At 38.7% G+C, this 19,344-nt stretch overlaps 1 long non-coding RNA gene across 1 annotated transcript in view; it reads right to left on the bottom strand.

Moving 5' to 3' along the window:
* Positions 1–19,344, bottom strand: part of LOC108709332 — a 38,280-nt gene that overhangs the window by 17,372 nt on the left and 1,564 nt on the right. The window contains exon 2 of the long non-coding RNA XR_001934607.2: positions 18,337–18,363. This is a non-coding gene — a long non-coding RNA (uncharacterized LOC108709332). The remainder of the gene's footprint in view (positions 1–18,336; positions 18,364–19,344) is intronic.

A 19,344-nucleotide genomic window follows, 5' to 3' on the forward strand; every position in this document is an offset into this window, starting at 1 on the left:
GGTATATATGTGCTCGGTGCACAAAGAGAATAAAGAAACAATAGGAGCTTCAATTAGACAGCAAGTTCATGTGTCTCTTGCAAGGCCAATGTTCAAGGGATGATTAGCTGAAGGTCAACATTACATTTCTTTCTCAACCAAAAAACAACAAAAAAAACAAAAAACAAATTTCTCCCACAAACTGAGTATTTTCTATTTTTATCACAGTTTCCCTCTGTCCTTTTATCTTCAACTAAAAAATGTGCAAACCAGACATCCTTTCAAACCAATGGGCACCTTTTGTTTGAATTTAAATCTTTCCACTTGAAAACACTCAAAATGCTTTACCATTAACGTTTATAGAAACTTTGTGTAATGTGATAATAATCCAAAAATATCTAGCAGCATTTCTCATGCACAAGAATCTAACCTAATATTTTGTGAACTTAATATTTTGTGCACTTAGCTTGATTTCTTTGCAGTGTAAGACTTAAGTCTTATTTACAGCATATCACAGAGTGGCAGGCATTATGCATATCACTAAAACTATAATGAACCATAATAAAAGTTTTCAGAAATTAATAAATAGTTTAATTAAATCTCACTATTAAGGCACAGAACACGTCACATCATTCTTGTAAAGCAGTGGTACATTTGGGAATGCACTATAAAGTTAAAAAATGTCTTTTTTTTGTTATAAAGTTGTCACACTACTGTATGTCTGACGGGTATTTATTAGGAGCCCATGTAACTGATAGCTGCCTTGGCTGAGAGCATATTTCTATGACACTGGCAAGATATTGCACCATTTGTTCTGTACATACAGTATAATTTCTGTATGACTACAAATGTTGAGCCAAAATAAGTTTTTTACCCATGTGCAGGCTTGCCAAATTCAATTAAAATGATGATTTCACATCAGTAATTACAAATGTTTTTTTTTTCTTGCAAGCACTTAATTTGATTTATGGAGATTGGAAAAATAAAACAAAAAGAAGACAGCAATTTTTTAATCAATATATTCTAACATATACCATTAAGCAGTGCAGTTACATTAAAATTGCACAGGTTTAAAATGTACACAGCATAGAATGCACATTTTATTACGCAAGTTGCAAGAGGCCCATATTATTTGGGTCTTTTGTTTAGTTAGGGTCGGAGCGGTGCACCCCAGTAAGTGGCTGGGCGGCATGCCGTTCCTATTATTCTGTTGCCCTAGGCCCGTGCCTTTATGGCCTCGCCACAAATTCCAGGCCTGCGTTTAGTCCACCACTTTTAGCTGATAACCTCTAGAGATTTGGAAAATGTGGTATTTACAGGGGCTCTGCTAAAATGTTCCAAGAATAGTCAGAATAGTAAATGAATTTCCCCACCAAGTGGGGACAGTGCCACTGCTATAGCCATGGAAGTTTGTTATAGAGACATGTCTTGTGTAAGGCCTGTGCTGTGTGCCATTCAGAGCAGACATCAATTCAGTGAGAAAAAGTTTCATGGTTTATCACGTGAAAAGTCATGGACAATATTCAATTTGAGGAGAAAAAAAAAAACGTTTCTCCTAATTCAGTTCCAGTTTTTCCCATAGACTTCAGTAAGTATTCATGTGATAAACAGTGAGAGTTTTCCTGAATTGAATTGCATCTCAAATGTAATCTCATCCATGTGATTTAATACATTTTCACGTGATAAACTTTTTTCTGACTTAATTGAATCTGGTCCAATATGAGGCAATCACAGAAGTCAAAATGCCCTACCCCTGCTTGTTGTTTTGGTGCTGACAGATGGGAGGGGAAAGTGTGGGAGTGTCTATAAGTTCCTAAATGTTGCCTTGTGCCATGAGGCTGTGATATCCTGAATGTATCCTTTTTGAACATCCCTATATTTAAGATATGATTTAACCATTTTGTTTTGTAAAATGAGCAAATAATATTCCATATATTCTTACATTGTGGTCTCACACTGAGGGGCACATTTACTAAGGGACGAATATCGAAGGTTAATTAACCCTCGATATTCGACCCTCGAAGTAAAATCCTTCGAATATCAAAGTCGAAGGATTTACCGAAAATACTTCGATCGAAGGATTTTAATCCATCAATCGAAGGATTTTCCTTCAATCAGAAAAAGCTTAGCAAATTTATGGGGAAGGTCCCCATAGGCTAACATTGTAGCTCGGTAGGTTTAAAGTGGCCAAGTAGGTAGTCGAAGTTTTTTTTTAAAGAGACAGTACTTTGACTATCGAATGGTCAAATAGTCTAACGATTTTTAGTTTGAATCGTTCTAATCGAAGTTGTAGTCGAAGGTCGAAGCAGCCTATTCGATGGTCGAAGTACCCAAAAAAAACCTTCGAAATTAAAGTTTTTTTTTTACTTTGAATCCTTCACTCCAGCTTAGTAAATGTGCCCCTGAAACTACTAAAAATAAGCAGAGTACATGCAATGGCTAAGTTCCACCTTAGTGGTTATTAGTTATTACATGTTCAAAGCCAAGGTAATTATTTCATTTTACAGTAAACAATTCCATTCTTATAGGCTGGATTGAAAATGACATTTATATGACAGAATTAGTTACTGGCATTGTATAATGACATTTACAAGGGCAATGCAAACTGCTGTAAAGGGAGCAGGAAATTGAGCAATAAAAATAGTTTTCCCTGCACTCCCAAATCTAAACGCAGAAGCAAAATACCATTAAACTCCCTGAACTGTTAGCTTTATATTTTTAATGATATTAATACATTGGATTTCTTGTTAATTTAATAGAAAAGCAGTGAATAGGAACAATTGGAAGAAGTAAGAAGAGAAGCAGGGAGAAGCAGACTGAAAGAGAGACAGAGAGTGTTAAAAAAGACAGCAAAGAGCAACAAAAAAGAGACAGTGCAAGTAACCAGCAGGTGCTGCAACATTTTTGTTTTTGAAAATGAAATATGGTTAAAGGGTCAGTGTAGCAATGTCTTAATATAGATATGATAAAAGAAAGAGATGGCACCAGTCTAAGCTTTACATAGGGACCAATGTTTGGAAGGGAGGCCGGGGAAGAGAGTTGGAGAAAGTAGAAAATAAAAGCAGCCATAAGAAGCAGAGAAAAATTAGAGCAAGGACAAAAGGAATGGGGAGGATGCAGAAATTAGAAAGGGGAGAAATGAGGAAGGAAACAAGAGGAGTGGGAAGGCAAAGATATTGAGAAGAAATATAGAGGAGGACATAACATAAGAGGTAAAGATGGATATGAGAGAGCATAAAATTAGAATATAATGGGCAAATGGGAGAACAGATTGGGAATAGGAAAAGCTAATGTAATGGGTATAATAAAGAGAAGAGTGATAGTGCAGTAAAGTATAAAAAAGACCAGATGGATACCATGCAGAAAAGGGAAGACTGAAAGAGAATGGGGCAGAAGGCTGCTAATAATAAGTGTTCAATCAATCATGAGAATCGGGAGCAAAAAAATTGTCAAAAGATGTAATGAATGGATTAATATCCTGTTCAAAGAAATCAGGCAGAAACAACAGGCAAGTAGAACTGGTCATTTGACAAAGCAAAGACCCTGTTAGGAGTACTAGGAGTTAAAGTGATACCCACACTAAAAATGTTCTTTTCACATTTTTTACATTTAGGGGCAGTAGTAAAAAATACTTCGAAATTCGACCATCGAATTGAAATACTTCTAATTTTGAATTCTAACTTTTTTCATCGAATTTGGGTATTCTGCGGTTCAAGTAAAACCGTTAAAGTTACTAATATTAACCAACTTCTGCTGCACAAATATGGCAGCCCCCTCATAGAGCAACATGGGGCTAAGAAAGGTAATATAAAAGCATCAGGTGAATAATTTTATGTCAAAATTATTAATAGTATTCAATGAGAATGCTATGATAGATATAAAAAAAGATTATTTTCTGGGGACAGTATCTCTTTAAAGGGGATGTTCACCTTCCAAACACTTTTTCAGTTCAGTTGTTTTCAGATTGTTCTCCAGAAATACTTTTTCCAATTACTTTCCATTTTTTATTTTTTACTGTTTTTCCAAATTCTAAATTTAAAGGGGAACTCCACACAAACATACAGTTAAGCTTTTTGAAAAGTAAACATAATTTCAAGCAACTTTGTAATATACAGTACATCAATTAAAAAATATGCAGACTATTTGTTTCGATTCCATATTAAATGGTTTGGAACAGTTCCCTAAGCCTAGCCCCCTGCTCTCCTGCTGATATGTCTGACTATTTTATTGAGCTGGCTGACTACTGTTACTTTGAATCAGCAGCCATCTGTCCTCAGCCTACATCCTCCAAACCCAAGTAATTGGAAAAAGTTTATTTCTGGTGAACTATCTTAAACCAACTGACCTGAAAAAAGTTGTGGAAGGTGAACAACCCCTTTAATGCTAAAATCTTTTCCTAATAGAATACAGCAGTATAGGAGGTTATAGAGTTAGTCATTGATCCTACTTATTGGGCCACACATTTCCTGTAACTACCACCTACCTTTAAGAAGTTGGTAATTATAGGGCTCTGCTTAGCCCTTTTGTAAAAAGCTGCAGCCCAGAAGAGAATGCCCATAGGTCCATAAACTGAAGCCACTGAAACCCATAGGCATTATGAATGTGACATGGCACATATAAATAAGTAGAGTGTTCTGCAATCCATTTATAAATGAGTCCCACTGTGTACTAAAAAAAAGTGGCAAAACCAGAGTATGTGTGTGTGAATCTAATTGCGTTTCATAGCTCTCTGCCTCACCTTGATCCATAAACTATCAACACCCACATATATCACAGACTTGGAAAGATCCAAGTGATGAATCAGCTCTTTGATCCTACCCAAGCTACATTATTTATTCTGCTGTGAATATTCCTGTGCTCTGTACCGAAAGACACAGAATCTTACATAGCTCTTGCTCTGCCTCATTAAATATATATGATACAGAGCTCTTACTCTGATCTACTCGCAGGGCACCAATTGTCTCATTCCATATTCATAAGAGAATTCACTTCTTACATTTGTGTAGATTGGAGTGTAGGAGTTTAAAAGCCCAAGCAAAGGCCTCTGTAAATCCTTTAGCAGCAAAGCAAATGCAAGGTTATTGCTTGGTTAACATAAGAATAATAGTAATTTGTTTCATTTGCTATCTAACCTTATTGATTTTCTCCTTAGTTACAATGACTGTGCAAAAACAACCCAGCTCTCTGAAATTAACTCTTAAATGTAACTTTGTCTACATATTCTTTCTCCATTTGTTATATTTTACATTTAGTAGTATGCATCTATTAAAGTGCTTAACATAGTACATTAGACACTGCACATTTACTGCATATGTGGCAAGTACTTTTAAAACCTAAAGAGGACTGGTCAATGAGGCCCTGCAGCACCATCTCTTTAAAGTGATACCGACACGTTCCTATAAATGTTCATAGGAACAAGTACATATCAAGGAGATGCTTCACATCTAATATTAAAAGTCCCCTTTAAAGACACCCCAGCCCCGCAAACCTTTGTGAAGCCAACCCTCTGACTCTGCTAACAGATCTTCTGTGTTCATAGGCCGAAGTCCTGTTTTCATTTGTAATTAGCCTATGGATTGCCCAGCCTCACTAAAACACAGAAAATTATTTAGCAGTGCCGGAGGGTCGGCTTAACGAAGGTTTGCGGGGCTGGGGGAGGCTTTGGGGGCTTTTGTAGGAAAATATTCGGCGTGCAACACCTCCTTGATATGGACACGTTTCTATGATTTTTATAGGAACGTGTCGGTATTGCTTTAAGATCCACTTTGTGTACATATAGTGAAAATCAATAGCATAACAGCGCCATACCGCCCCCCCTCCAACAAAAACACTTTTTGGAGGGGCCCTGCCCACAATATTGCTTCCTGGGTCCTCCCTCCACCTGTCCACCGATTTGCATTCCCCAGTAGTTCGTGCCAGGTAAGGGAAAATTGCCTGGGGAGTTGGGGATTTCTGTGACAATAGAGGACACAGACCCTGCAGTCATCTTCCCCATTTTCAGCCATGAGGGGAGTTGTGCCTGGATGCCGTCATTTCTGCCGCATGGGATCAAAATGATGCCTGGACATTTTTTAGTTGCTTGCAAGTCTGCTGCATGTATTGTCTGACCTGTCAACATGCACACTTGCATGCAAAAGGAGGTGGGATGAACGTATCATCACTAAGCTCACTAGACAGCTGTGTTCATGTTTGTGTGAGTGCAACTGTGGTTGTAGTTGACTGTGCATTCTAATGTTAGCAGGGTTGTGCAATTTTGACCAAATAGGGTTATATTTATTATTATTTATTTACAGAGCCAACACCTTCATGTAGCACTTTGTTCATCATGCACTTTACGTGGAGCTTACAAAATAAGGCCCCTCCATCTTCACTCACTCTTGGGTCAGTCCATCAGGAGTCATGTGTATGGGGAAGAAACTATGGTCCTCAGGGCAAACTTAGACATAGGGAACACATACAAATTCCTTGTAGCTAGTGCCCAGGTTGGAACCAAACATATAATCCCTGAACTGCAAGGCAATATTGAACCACTGTGCATGATGACAACTGTATGTGTGTTGAAGTTTGATATGATCTGGATCCCACTTGAACACTGTCTGCCAGATATAAGAAATCGATCTTCACTGTCAATTGTATCCATCAACATTTGTGGCCAAACTACCATTTAGGTCAGATGGGCTATGACCAGCAGAAAGTGCATCTGATGTCTTCAGGGTCAGACTGGGGGGCCTAGGGCCCACCGGGACTGCTGTCCAGGGCCCCCTCTGGACCCCCTGCCCCCTACATGGCTGTGGCGCTTACCAGGATACAAACCCCGGGGGCCCCCATGCATGTGCAAATGGAGCTGCACGATGTGCATGCGTGAACGGCTCTGCGCTGCACCACAAATAGTTTTTTTGTAGGGCCAGCAGATCAGGAAAGGGAGTCTGGGCCTGCGGGGGCCCACCGGGTGTTTTCCTGGTGTCCCGCTGGCCCAGTCCGACCCTGGATGTCTTATGCTTTGGTAGTGGTAGCACATAAATCAGTTCAGAGTGCAGCATGCATCTAAATTAATTGCTAATTAGCCATGCAGGCTGTGGATTTCATATGTGTTCAGTTTTAAAGGGTTTAAGTGGCAACCCTAATATAATGACAATAGAATTGTCAAGCTAACCCTCTCATATGTTGGTCCATGTTGGGCTGTCGCAAGTTTAGTGGATGCAAAATGCTCATTTAGGACATGACATGCTCCTCTAATCCATCCAGTTATTTGGATCTGACTCATAGTCATATTACCATTGTTACTGAGGACTAAACTGTACATATTGTGTGGGTTTTTCTCAGTCAGCTAAAGGTGACCGAATTATTCTTCAGGTAGCAGTTAAGAGTGTTTTGTTGAAAAGGGCCTGATAATTAGGAATCATGTCTGGCTTGCATGCAATGTATAGCAGGGGAACACTACAATCTCTGCAGAGTGCTAGATCATTATTTGATGTCAGCTGTCATTTCATATCATTGAAAAAAGCTGCAGATAATCAAAGCAACACAGTAGCAAACAGAGCTCATTGACACAAGCCAATATAAAGCAAAGCACCAAAGAAAAAGTGCTTCTCCGGCCAACAAAATCATTTGGAAGCATTAGCAAGGATTCTGCCAGCACTGCCACATGTCCCTTGTCTTATTTTACATTTCAAAACATTTCTCTTTGTCCTCTCTACTCTTGTCTTAACAGCATTCAGCATCCTTCTTACCTTTCATCATTTAAAGCAACCATTAAAGCTGGGATTTTTTCTCTCTACAAAATTACAATCATAATGCAACACAAAAATTGCTTATGAACCCACTGAGGCTTTCATTGCAGGAGTGCAAAATGACAAGGGGCTTGGAAATCGTTTTACAGAGTCCAATAATGGTTCCTATTCTATAGTTTATGCTGTTTCTGAACGACTGAATGTTAATTTTTTTTGTTTTAGCTTTAAAAAAAAAACTTAAACATGTGATTCCTACCAAAGTAAAATAATGGTTTTATTAGGGTTTAACAAGAAGAATGTTACATAAGTACAAGCATATTAGTAATATAATTGGTTTATTTGGTTAAAGGGATATTGTCATGGGAAAAAATATTTTTTTCAAAACACATCAGTTAATAGTGCTGATCCAGCAGAATTCTGCTCTGAAATCAGTTTCTCAAAAGAGCAAACAGATTTTTTTATATTTTGAAATCTGACTATGGGGATATTGTCAGTTTCCCAGCTGCCCCCAGTCATGTGACTTGTGCTCTGATAAACTTCAGTCACTCTTTACTGCAAGTTGAAGTGATATCACCCCTCCCTTTCCCCCCCAGCAACCAAATAACAGCTCCCTAACAAAAGATAACAACTGTCCGGTAGATCTAAGAACAGCACTAAATAGTAAAATCTGGGTCCCACTGCGACACATTCAGTTACATTGCGTAGGAGAAACATCAGCCTGCCAGAAAGCAGTTCCATCCTAAAGTGCTGGCTTTTTCTGAGATAAATAAAAAGGTAAAATGATCTGAGATGGCTGCCTACACACCAATATTACAACTGGTTCAGGAATGACATTTTATATTGTAGAGTGAATTATTTGTAAACAGTGTAATTTAGAAATAAAAAATACATCATAAAAATCATGACAGAATCCCTTTAAGTATTTAACTTTCATCTAGGGGTGCTGGAGCTGTGGGCATAGTTAGAAGCACATTTATCAAAAGTCGAATTTCAAATTCATGGGAGTTTTTAAAAATGTCCCTAAAGTGTATTTTCGCTAGTGCAACTTCGCCCTGTGAGCAACTTCAGATCTTCGTGAATTAGATTTGTCCCGGCTAATTTACGCCTGGGGAAGTGTTGCAATGTGCATGAAGCCAGCGCTGGCGAAGTTTCGCCGGTTAGTCAATTTGTCCCTATGTTCAGGAGGTGCTGCTAGACTCCAAGTAAATAAAAAGCTAAATAACAAAAAACATAATATTAAAAAACAAAAAAAATTGCAAATTGGCTCGGAATATTACTCTCTACATCATAATAAAAGTTAACTCAAAGGTGAACAACCCCTTGAAATAAACCCAATAACCTGGTTTTACTTCAAAGAAGCATTAGTTATATCTTGGGATCAAGCACAATTTACTGTTTAATTACAGAGAAAAAAAAATCCATTTTATAAAATTTGAATATATGATAAATATGGAGTCTATTGGAGATGGCCTTTCCGTAATTTGTATAATGGGTTTTCCGGATAATGGATCCTGTACTTTATAGTTTAAATAGTAAACTTCCTATTTTCATACTCCTTTTCTTTACACCCATGTTCTATGCAGTCTGGATATCATGTTATTTTACAATTAGCCTCAACCATCTCCACTGACACAGCAATAAATTAGGGGAAATCAGACAAGCACTCGAGGATCCAAATGCCTTTCATACTTTAACAAATGCAATAAACAGTCACCACAAGAGACTGCATTTATGATTGCAGGGGTGAAATCCTGAAAGTGCTATTTGCATATACAATCCCTTAGTGTAAATCTCTAATAATGTTCTTATGATTGGTACCATTTATCCTCTTTATGGGAATGAATAGGTTATAAATGAACAATAACATACTGTAAGTACATTCACATACAATATAGGGCCATGTAAACCTGAGACTATTCTACTTGTAATCATATGAACATGGTAATGAATATGTAAAGACTTTAAAGCCTTATAGCTCCTCTCTTTTATGCACCTTTAGAGGTTTGCTTGAGAAAAAAAAAATCAATGTTCATATATGCAATTAACTTAAAATTACAAATTACAAATCAGACAGAAAAATTGGTTTCCAATCAAGCTTCACTTTAATTGGTTTACAGTACTGAAGCACTGGAACTACACTCTAGGGAAACTCCAAAAATACTCATCTTGTCGTTTTCTACTAGCAAATAAAACAGGGTAAGGTCCCCTCAGTAGACACTAGTGTTGTGTGGTCTCTTGTTTGTTATATACATTTCAATGGGATGCTGCCATACATCCACAAATGTTACATCACCAGTATTGTAGAAGTGCGTCTACAATTTACTCTGGACCTATGTTCCAATATGGCAAATACTAGAAAAAATATATTAATCGCTGAAGGGATTTATAGTTAAATGTACATGGAACAGAAACCTACTGAAAACAAGACAACATGATGTTTTTTTTTTATAATATACTATATTTCATGAAATTACATGCTGTGATGAAGCTTTCAAGTAACATAGAACGCATTATTCATCAAACAATGAAAACAAATCCTAAAATAAGCATTCTGTTAGACAGCTCCAATATAGGCATTTATAAACACAATATATTTTACTGCTTCTGACAATAACCTGTGATTTAGCTCTATATTACTTAATCAACTCAACCCAGTGAATAGAAAACCTGATTTTTATTGAATGTACAGAAATTAATTTGCACTTCAAAGTGTGAACTGCTGAATATTTCAGTGTTTTATAGTGAGAAAAACTATTTCACCTTCCATTGACTATCTGCCGTGTTCTCTGCACATTCACAATATGTTGTAATTCTAAAAAATCACAGCAGTCTTGACAGTTAACCAACACATTTATTTATAAAGCAGACATCTACGTAGATAGACCCATGACTGAGTGCGTATCCTTTAAATTAGATTTAGCAGAATATGGAGGGGCTGTATTGATTGGTCAACCATAATGGATAAAAACCTATGTTTATAAAAAAAAAAAATAAGACATATTGCGGATTTAGGGCATACAAATATTTTCGTGCAGTTTAAAGCCATAAGCAATGGGCAGGCAGTACACAAGGGAGCTGTCACGGTCGGCACCCAACACCAGAACAAACACCAGGCACCCTGGTCTCGGCTCGTGCTTCACCAGTAGTGTGACCGCCTTTGGGCCTCGGGAGGAGCCCTCGGCTTACTTGGATGCCACCTGGACTTAAACGAGAGGTGCAAGATGAGGGTTCTGGATAGGCAGAGGGGCACGACAGTAAAGCAAAGTCTTTGGACAGAAGATCGTAGTACAAGGCGTTTAGGCAAAAGAGTAGTCAGATCAGGCCGGGTCGAGGCAGGCAGAGAATAAACGTTATCAGGCAGGCAAGGGTCAAACCAGGAAGTCAATCAGAGGGTTAATCAGAGGATGTAGTCGGTAATCAGGCAAGGGTCAGAATCCAGAAGTCAGAATAGTCAAAATAGCCAGGCAGGGGTCAAAAACAGGAATCAAACAGGTTCAGAATATAGCACAAGGCTCAGAAGCACCAGGAAACAATATCCTATCACGGGCAATGCATAAAGTAAAACTGTACCTTTAAATACATTTGAAATACTCGCCTTTGTATGACGTCAGCGCGCCTTTAAGACGCAACCAGACGCGGCGTGCGCGCCCTAGGTGCCGAAGAACCTTGCGAGCGTCCCCGCTTGGAGTGTGGCGGGCCTCCCCACCGATACCCAACACCCCTACCGGGGTAAGTTATTACAGGAGCTACATGATTATACCACTCTGACATAGGAAAGTATTGGGCCAGACAAAATATCTCAAAACATCTAGTGATGGTGAATAAATTCGCCAGGCATGGATCTCACCGCCCATGAAGGAAAATTGTCGCGTGTCAAAAGTATTGGGATGCCCATTGAATTTAATGCATTTGGATAAAATAGTCGTGCGTATAAAAATTGTCGCTCGCATCAAAATTGACGCCCATTGATGTCAATGGGTTTTGTGAATTTTTTGCTATTTGCGAATTTTTCAGCGAAGCGAAATGGGACAGATTCTGCCATCACTAATCAAATCTTTGGGTAGAGGTTGGCCTTGACAGTGTTGTATGAAGCTTTATGTTCATACCGAGCACTAAATCTTGGATGTACAGCTAAACTGAACCTAAACCCTTAGACTTACTGTATGTGACTTCAAAGCTCAGGACACTTAACTGCAAAACATTTTTTGTTCCGCTTATCTTCCTGAAATAAAAAACCCAAGCTGGCTTTTCCACAGTGGAAAGCATGGGCATCTTGGTCTTTTTTCTCAAGTTGTAGGAAGCTGAGAAGAACCAAAGACAAGTGGAACATGGGGACATCTTGGATTTTTTTTTTTTTTACAGGCGCCAGGCAGAGGCAGGCAGAGAGATAAAGACAGGTAGAGTAGGAGTATTAATACAGAAGAAAACCTTGGTGTTCAGCTTATGCAAGTGTAGTTGAGGTATCTATTTTATTTAGTGATTACACCGACTGATCTGTGGTTAATATGCAGGGTCTACTTTCTCTATAGTTATACCACTGATCCAGAGGCTGAGCTAAGTAAGGGTACCTCTTTCTCAGTGATTTATGCAGTATAAATGGGCGCCTGCGCATGTGCCAACCACAGAAGAAGGGGTCAGGCTAAGGTCCAATTAAAGAAAATACACAGAAAAGAACTACAATACCAGTTGGATAACCAAGAAAATCTTTCAAAATATATGGATAAATTACTGTTACCCTTGGTTTTTAAACTTCCAACATATCTAAGGGATACCACTATGTGTTTAAATAAAACGGCAGATTTAGTTTGGAGACCAGGCTACAGGTGGTTTTTAATGGATGTTATGGCTGTACTCCTCTATAGACCATGAAGTAGGTTTACATTCCATACGCTTTTGGCTCACAGTGACTAGAATGTTCCCTCAAATGCAGAATGGATTTATTTTGGAGGGTATCGATTTTTTGTTACGCTCTAATTATTTTCTGTTTAATGGCCAATTTGATTTGCAATAATGGGGAGCAGCTATGGGGGCTTCGTTTGCACCAACCTATGCCAATTTGGTAATGGGTTGGTGGGAGAGGACCTTCATTTTTGGAGATCAACACCCTTTCAAACATAAGATAATACGTTTTTATAGATAGATCAATGATTGTGTGGGATGGGGATGAATCATCTTTGTCTGCCTTTGTTGATTATTGTAATCAGACAGTGAAGGGTATTCAATTTATATATGAGACCAATGCTGTTGAAATTTCTTTCCTTGATGTAATATTTCAAACGCAAGGGCAAGGTATTGCCACTACTTTATTCCGTAAAGCCATCACTCGGAATATACTCCTACATGCACAGAGTAGTCATCCGACTCCCTGCCTGTGGGGCATCCCAGTGGGGCAATTTCTATGGCTACGCTGACTAAGCTCGTCTTGGGATGCCTTTCAGGATCAGAATATGGCGTTGTAGGATCGCATTTCTGAAAGGGGTTATAGAACACAGGATATAAAGACAGCCTACGAGAGAGAGCAGTTAGAGCAGACAGTGAGAGTTTATTAAAAGATCAAGAGAAACCCAGCAGGGTAGGGCATGGAAAGACAGTAATGAGGTCCAGCCCAGTATTCGGTTTTGTACTACTTATAGCTGCGATGTGCACTTAATACGCAGAAGTATCAGCAAGTATCGGGGGGGTCCTCCTCCAGGATCCCATACTGAGTGAAATTTTGGATAAGACCCCCCTCCTTTGTGTACAGGAGAGGCAAAAATGTGGCAGCTTATGTCTCGAAGAGTTTGTATACCGCTAAAAAAAAATAAATATGAAGCGAGTGCATGTTTAAAGTATAAGAGCACATATAGGTGTGGACGTTCCAAGATGTAAGACCTGCTCATTTATCAACAGCTCTAAAAAGTTCGAAAGCACAGTCACGGGGGTTACTTATAATAATAACCAATATTTCAATTGCACATCTAAAGGTGTGATTTATGTAGCAACCTGCACATGTAACATAGTAAGGTTGAAAAAAAAGACACGTCCATCAAGTTCAACCTTTTTTTTTTTTTTAAATCTGCCTGCCAGTTGATCCAGAGGAAGGCAAAAAAAAAAAACCCATCTGAAGCCTCTCCAATTTGCCTCAGAGGGGGAAAAAATGCCTTCCTGACTTCAAAATGGCAATCGGACTTGGATCAACTTGTACTATGAGCTATCTCCCATAACCCTGTATTCCCTCACTTGCTAAAAAGCCATCCAACCCCTTCTTAAAGCCATCTAATGTATCAGCCTGTACCACCGATTCAGGGAGAGAATTACACATCTTCACAGCTCTCACTGTAAAAAACCCCTTCCGAATATTTAGGCGGAACCTCTTCTTCTAATCGGAATGGGTGACCTTGTGTCAGCTGGAAAGAGCTACTGGTAAATAAAGGATTTGAGAGATTATAATATGATCACCTTATATATTTATACATAGTTATATCACCCTTATGCGCATCTTCTCCAGCATGAACATCCCCAATTTGGTCAGTCTTTCCTCATAGCTAAGATTATCCATACCTTTTATCAGCTTAGTTGCCCTTCTCTGCACTCTCTCTAATACAATAATGTCCTGTTTGAGAGATGGAGACCAAAACTGTATGGCATGTCATAGAGGGGGCCTTACAAGTGCTCTATACAGTGAAAGAATGACCCCCTCCTCCCATGACTCTATGCCCCTTTTAATACAGCTCAAGACCTTATTTGCCCTTGATGCTGCTGACTGGCATTGCTTGCTACAGCCAAGTTTATCATCTACAAGGACTCCAAGGTTCTTTTCCATAATGGATTTGCCTAGTGCAGTCCCATTAAGGTATAAGTGGCTTGGATATTTTTACATCCCAGGTGCATGACTTTACATTTATCAACATTGAATCTCATTTGCCACTTAGATGCCCAGATTGCCAGTTTGTCAAGATCGTGTTGCAAGGATGCCACATCCTGGATGGAATTAATTGGGCTGGATAGTTTTGTGTCATCTGCAATCACTGATACATTACTTACAACACCCTCCCCATAGTCATTAATGAACAAGTTAAACAAAAGTGGACCTAATAACGAGCCCTAGGGGACCCCACTAAGAACCTTACTCCAAGTAGAGAATGTCCCATTAACAACCACCCTCTGTACCCGATCCTGTAGCCAGTTTCCTATACATGTGCAAACGACTTCATTAAGCCCAACAGACCTTAGTTTAGAAAGCAGTCGTTTGTGGGGCACAGCTTTGGCAAAATCCAAATAGATCACATCTACTGCCCCCCCCCCCACTGCCAGAATCTTACTTACCTCATCATAAAAATCAATCAAATTCGTCTGACATGAACTATCCTTCATAAAGCCATGCTGATTGTTGCTCATAATGCCATTCACTAGGACAACATTTTGAATGTGATCCCTTAACAAGCCTTCAAATAATTTGCCCACCACAGATGTCAAGCTTACTGGCCTATAATTGCCAGGCTGAGATCTTAATCCCTTTTTAAATATTGGAATAACATGGCCTTTCTCCAATACATAAGCACCATACCAGATGTAAGTGAATCTGAGAAAATCAGAAATAGGGGCTGGTCTAAAACTGAACTAAGCTCTCTTAGAACCCAGGGGTTTATGCCATCAGGCCCTGGAGCCTTGTTTACATCAATTTTTATTAAAGCTTTATGAATCATATCCTGAATCAGTCACTAACTTGATTGAGCCGAGCCATTAGTGCAGCTATAAAGTCAGCCTGTGGTGCCCAATATGTAGGGAAAACTATGAGGATGGCCAGCACCCGTATTTTGGAACATATATCTGCAGTGGATCGCTCTGATCTGAAGTCCGCCATTGCCAAACACCGAATAGAAAAACATCAGGGTAAGGAGTGCATAACCTTTCAAATCATAGATAGACCTCCGAGAGATGTGAGGAAAGGGGACCTAGATTAAAAACTGTCGGCTCGAGGTGTAATGGATCTATCAACTAAAAACCATCGAAAATTATGGAGGGCTCAATAGAGAATGGGAGATTGCTTGCTATTGTGATTAATGCATTTCTTCCTTTTATTTTATGTAATAATGCACAATCCATTGAAATCATTCTAAACAGGTGTTGAGAAGTATTTAGAGTTGAATCAGTTATTTTATAGGCGTTTATAAACTGGGTTGTGCGTAGTATATATTATCTGAGTAAACCCCGGGCTACATGTCATACATTGCTGGTTAGGATTATTATCTAGTAACTACTTATGATTAGTATATATTTTTCTTTATTATTCAATTTTTGAATATGTCTTAGTTATTATACATACCATTTCCCTGACTAAGCAGTATTTGGTAGTTCTCTTATGAAGTAATATATTAGAGCTTTTTTCTGTACATACATGCGTTTTTTGTTCACTTAGGGTTAATTACAATTCATTGCTTTTTAAAAGGAGGGGCTTATTTAGGTATATCATGTGGTGTTGGGGGTTACGATACCTTATGCTTCTGAAGAAGTGGCGAGACGCGTGGGGTATGTGTCACAGCTGCTAAATTAATATGTTTTTAACTATACCCAATAAATTAAGTTTTTATTCGTTCAGTAACCTGGTGCTCCGTGTTCATTGCTGTCAGATGGAGCTATACATTATGGGACACCTGGGTATTAAACAGACTTATTATTATATCATTATTATTATTATTAACTGGGCAATGGGCAGAGTCCCCGATCCCTACTCCCTAGGTCAGCACATTGTTACAACCTGGCATAGTAAGCCTGTTCCTAACAAGATGACAGACAAGTGGTTAATGTGTCTGGACTTAGAGAGCACAAAGTGTTATTTCACTCTCATTTTCTCTGTATTTCCATACATTTATTTCTTAATTTATTTTTTTTCCCCCCCTTCTCTTCCTTTTCTCTCTCCTTCAAGCTGGGCTGCATTCATAGCCATCCTGGGCCGCAGGTTGGACACCCCTGCTGTACAGAGAGATATTCACTTCTTCTAAGAGTACTCATCTATATTACAACTCAACTAAGGTATTCTTTTCCTTTATGGTATACCTAACATTTATATGATTTGTGCATTTTACAGCTATAAGATTTGTTGCTATCTATGGAGAAATGCATTTTGCAGAGCTGCTTTTCCTCCTAAGACATCAGCTAAAGCCTATTTGTATTTTCATATTGTAAATGGTTGACCATAGCTTAGTCAGTTTTAGCTACAGTTCTAAGTATACAGGCACTGTGGGCACCGTGGGAATGCATGCTTGTTGAACTCATATGTGTACTTAGGAAGGAAGACCGTGGGAAAAGGGGGGTAGAGGAGATTCAGCGTATTGCCAGCCCAGTATTTTTTGGCTTTACAATTATTTTAATCTTAAATTATTAAAGGTGAAATTTTATGTGTAATCGTCTTATATTCAAGTATACTGGACCTGGTTGGTCAGCCTGAACTGGTTTGCAAGTGGATAAGGGGAGGGGGTGGCAATACGCTGAATCTCCTCTACCCCCCCTTTTCCCACAGTCTTCCTTCCCAAGTATATATAGTTAATTCAAAGCTCTGCTGGCTTAATCAAACTATTTTCCATTACTAATAAGGCTCCAATATTGGTCATTAACTCAAATGTGATCAGAGTTTTCCATCCTAGATCTGAATGTTGACTGGGGCAGATCGGTGGGGAGCAGCAACTTAACCTATCCCCCCACCGTCCCCTTACCTGAAATGATCTTCCCTGGCACCTGGTTTGACTGCATTGTATATGGATTTGTGCTATATTTTAATTAAATAAATCTCCCCATCTAGTGGCCAGAATTTGATAATGGGATTCACTTAAAGGGATTGTTCACCTTTGAGATAACTTTTAGTATGATGTAGAGAGTGATATTCTGAGAAATTGCAATTAGTTTTCATTTTTTATTATTGAAGTTTTTAAAGTTATTTAGCTTTTTATTCAGCAGCTCTTCAATTTGCATTTTAAGCAATCTGGTAACTAGGGCTCAAATTACTCTAGCAACCATGCATTGATTTGAATAAGAGACTGGAATATAAATAGGAGAGAGTCTGAGTAGAATGATCAGTAATAAAAAGTAGCAATAACAATCCATTTGTAGCCTTACAGAGCATTTGTTTTTCAGAAGGGGATAGCGACACCCATTTGAAAGCTGCAAAGAATCAGAAGAAAAAGACTAAAACTATAAAAAATAAATAGTGAAAACCAACTGAAAAGTTGCTTAGAATTGGTTGTTTTATAACAAAAAAAAGTTACCTTAAAGGTGAACCACCCCTTTAGAAGGTGTGGAGAATGATAAACAATCAATATGACATCTCCCACTCATATACATATACATTTGCATATGTAAAGAAGGAGGTACTGGCAATTTATGGGAAAATAAAATGTGAAGTACACTTTTATTTTATTATTTCTGCCTTAAATTATTTTTTATCAGCTAACAACATTAAAGAGTCAACCTGTGCTAAGTGTAATTGAATGTTTGGTTTACAAAGGAAAGTGGGCAGACTGAGTCGAAAAAGCATCCTAAAATTCAGTACAGTGCCTCCACCAAACAAACAGAACATAAAAAAGAGCAAGTGAAAGAATGAATTGAACATTTGCAAGCAATAAAATGAAGAATTGCAATGAATCATACTTACTGCTCCCCCATCTCCTGTTCTTTACGCCTGTAGGAGGAAAGTAAAGGTTATGCCAAGCAGTGACAGTTTCACATTTTATTAATGGTCTTCATGGTACAGTATATTAACTACTACTGCCTATAGTAGCAGTGGGATAATAGCCTCTGGGAAGGGACTGTGGCTATGGGATAGCAGGTATAGTAGGGAGAGATGGTGCCTATAGTAACAGTGGAATAATAGTCTCTGGGAATGGACTATGGCTATGGGATAGCAGATATAGTAGGGAGAGATGATGAATTATAGTAGCAGTGGGATAATAGCCTCTGGGATAGCAGGTATAGTAGGAAGAGATGGCGAATTATAGTAGCAGTGGGATAATAGCCTCTGGGAATGGACTGAAGATAGCAGGTATAGTAGGGAGAGATGGTGCCTATAGTAACAGTGGGATAATAGTCTCTGGGAAGGGAGTGTGGCTGTGGGATAGCAGGTATAGTAGGGAGAGATGGTGCCTGTAGTACAAGTGGGGATAATAGTCTCTGGGAAGGGAGTATGGCTGTGGGATAACAGGTATAGTAAGGAGAGATGGTTCCTGTAGTAGTGGGGATAATAGTCTCTGTGTTCCTCTAACAAGCACCGACAGCCTCTGTAATGCTGCACTCTGCTTACTACGCTGGATTGAAAATTGGATATGAAGACCAGAAGCACAGATAAGCTCTGTATTTGTGGAAGAATGGTCTCCAAAAGTAAATACAGAGTGAATAGACCTTGGTTTATCATCAGAACATACAGAGCCTTTACCGCTCCCAAGGAGTAATAAGTTATCTGCCCAAGGCTGTGGCAGTATTGGAATCCTTGCTGAATCCATATATACATTCACAATAATATCCAGATTCCATATACACACACACATATATATATATACATATACATACATACATACATACATACATACATACATACATACACCCATATCTAAAATATATGCATAAATACACACACACCTATTCTGCCCTAGACCTACACTATTGC

The sequence above is a fragment of the Xenopus laevis genome, chromosome 2S (assembly GCF_017654675.1).
Source record: "Xenopus laevis strain J_2021 chromosome 2S, Xenopus_laevis_v10.1, whole genome shotgun sequence".
NCBI lineage: Eukaryota > Metazoa > Chordata > Amphibia > Anura > Pipidae > Xenopus > Xenopus laevis.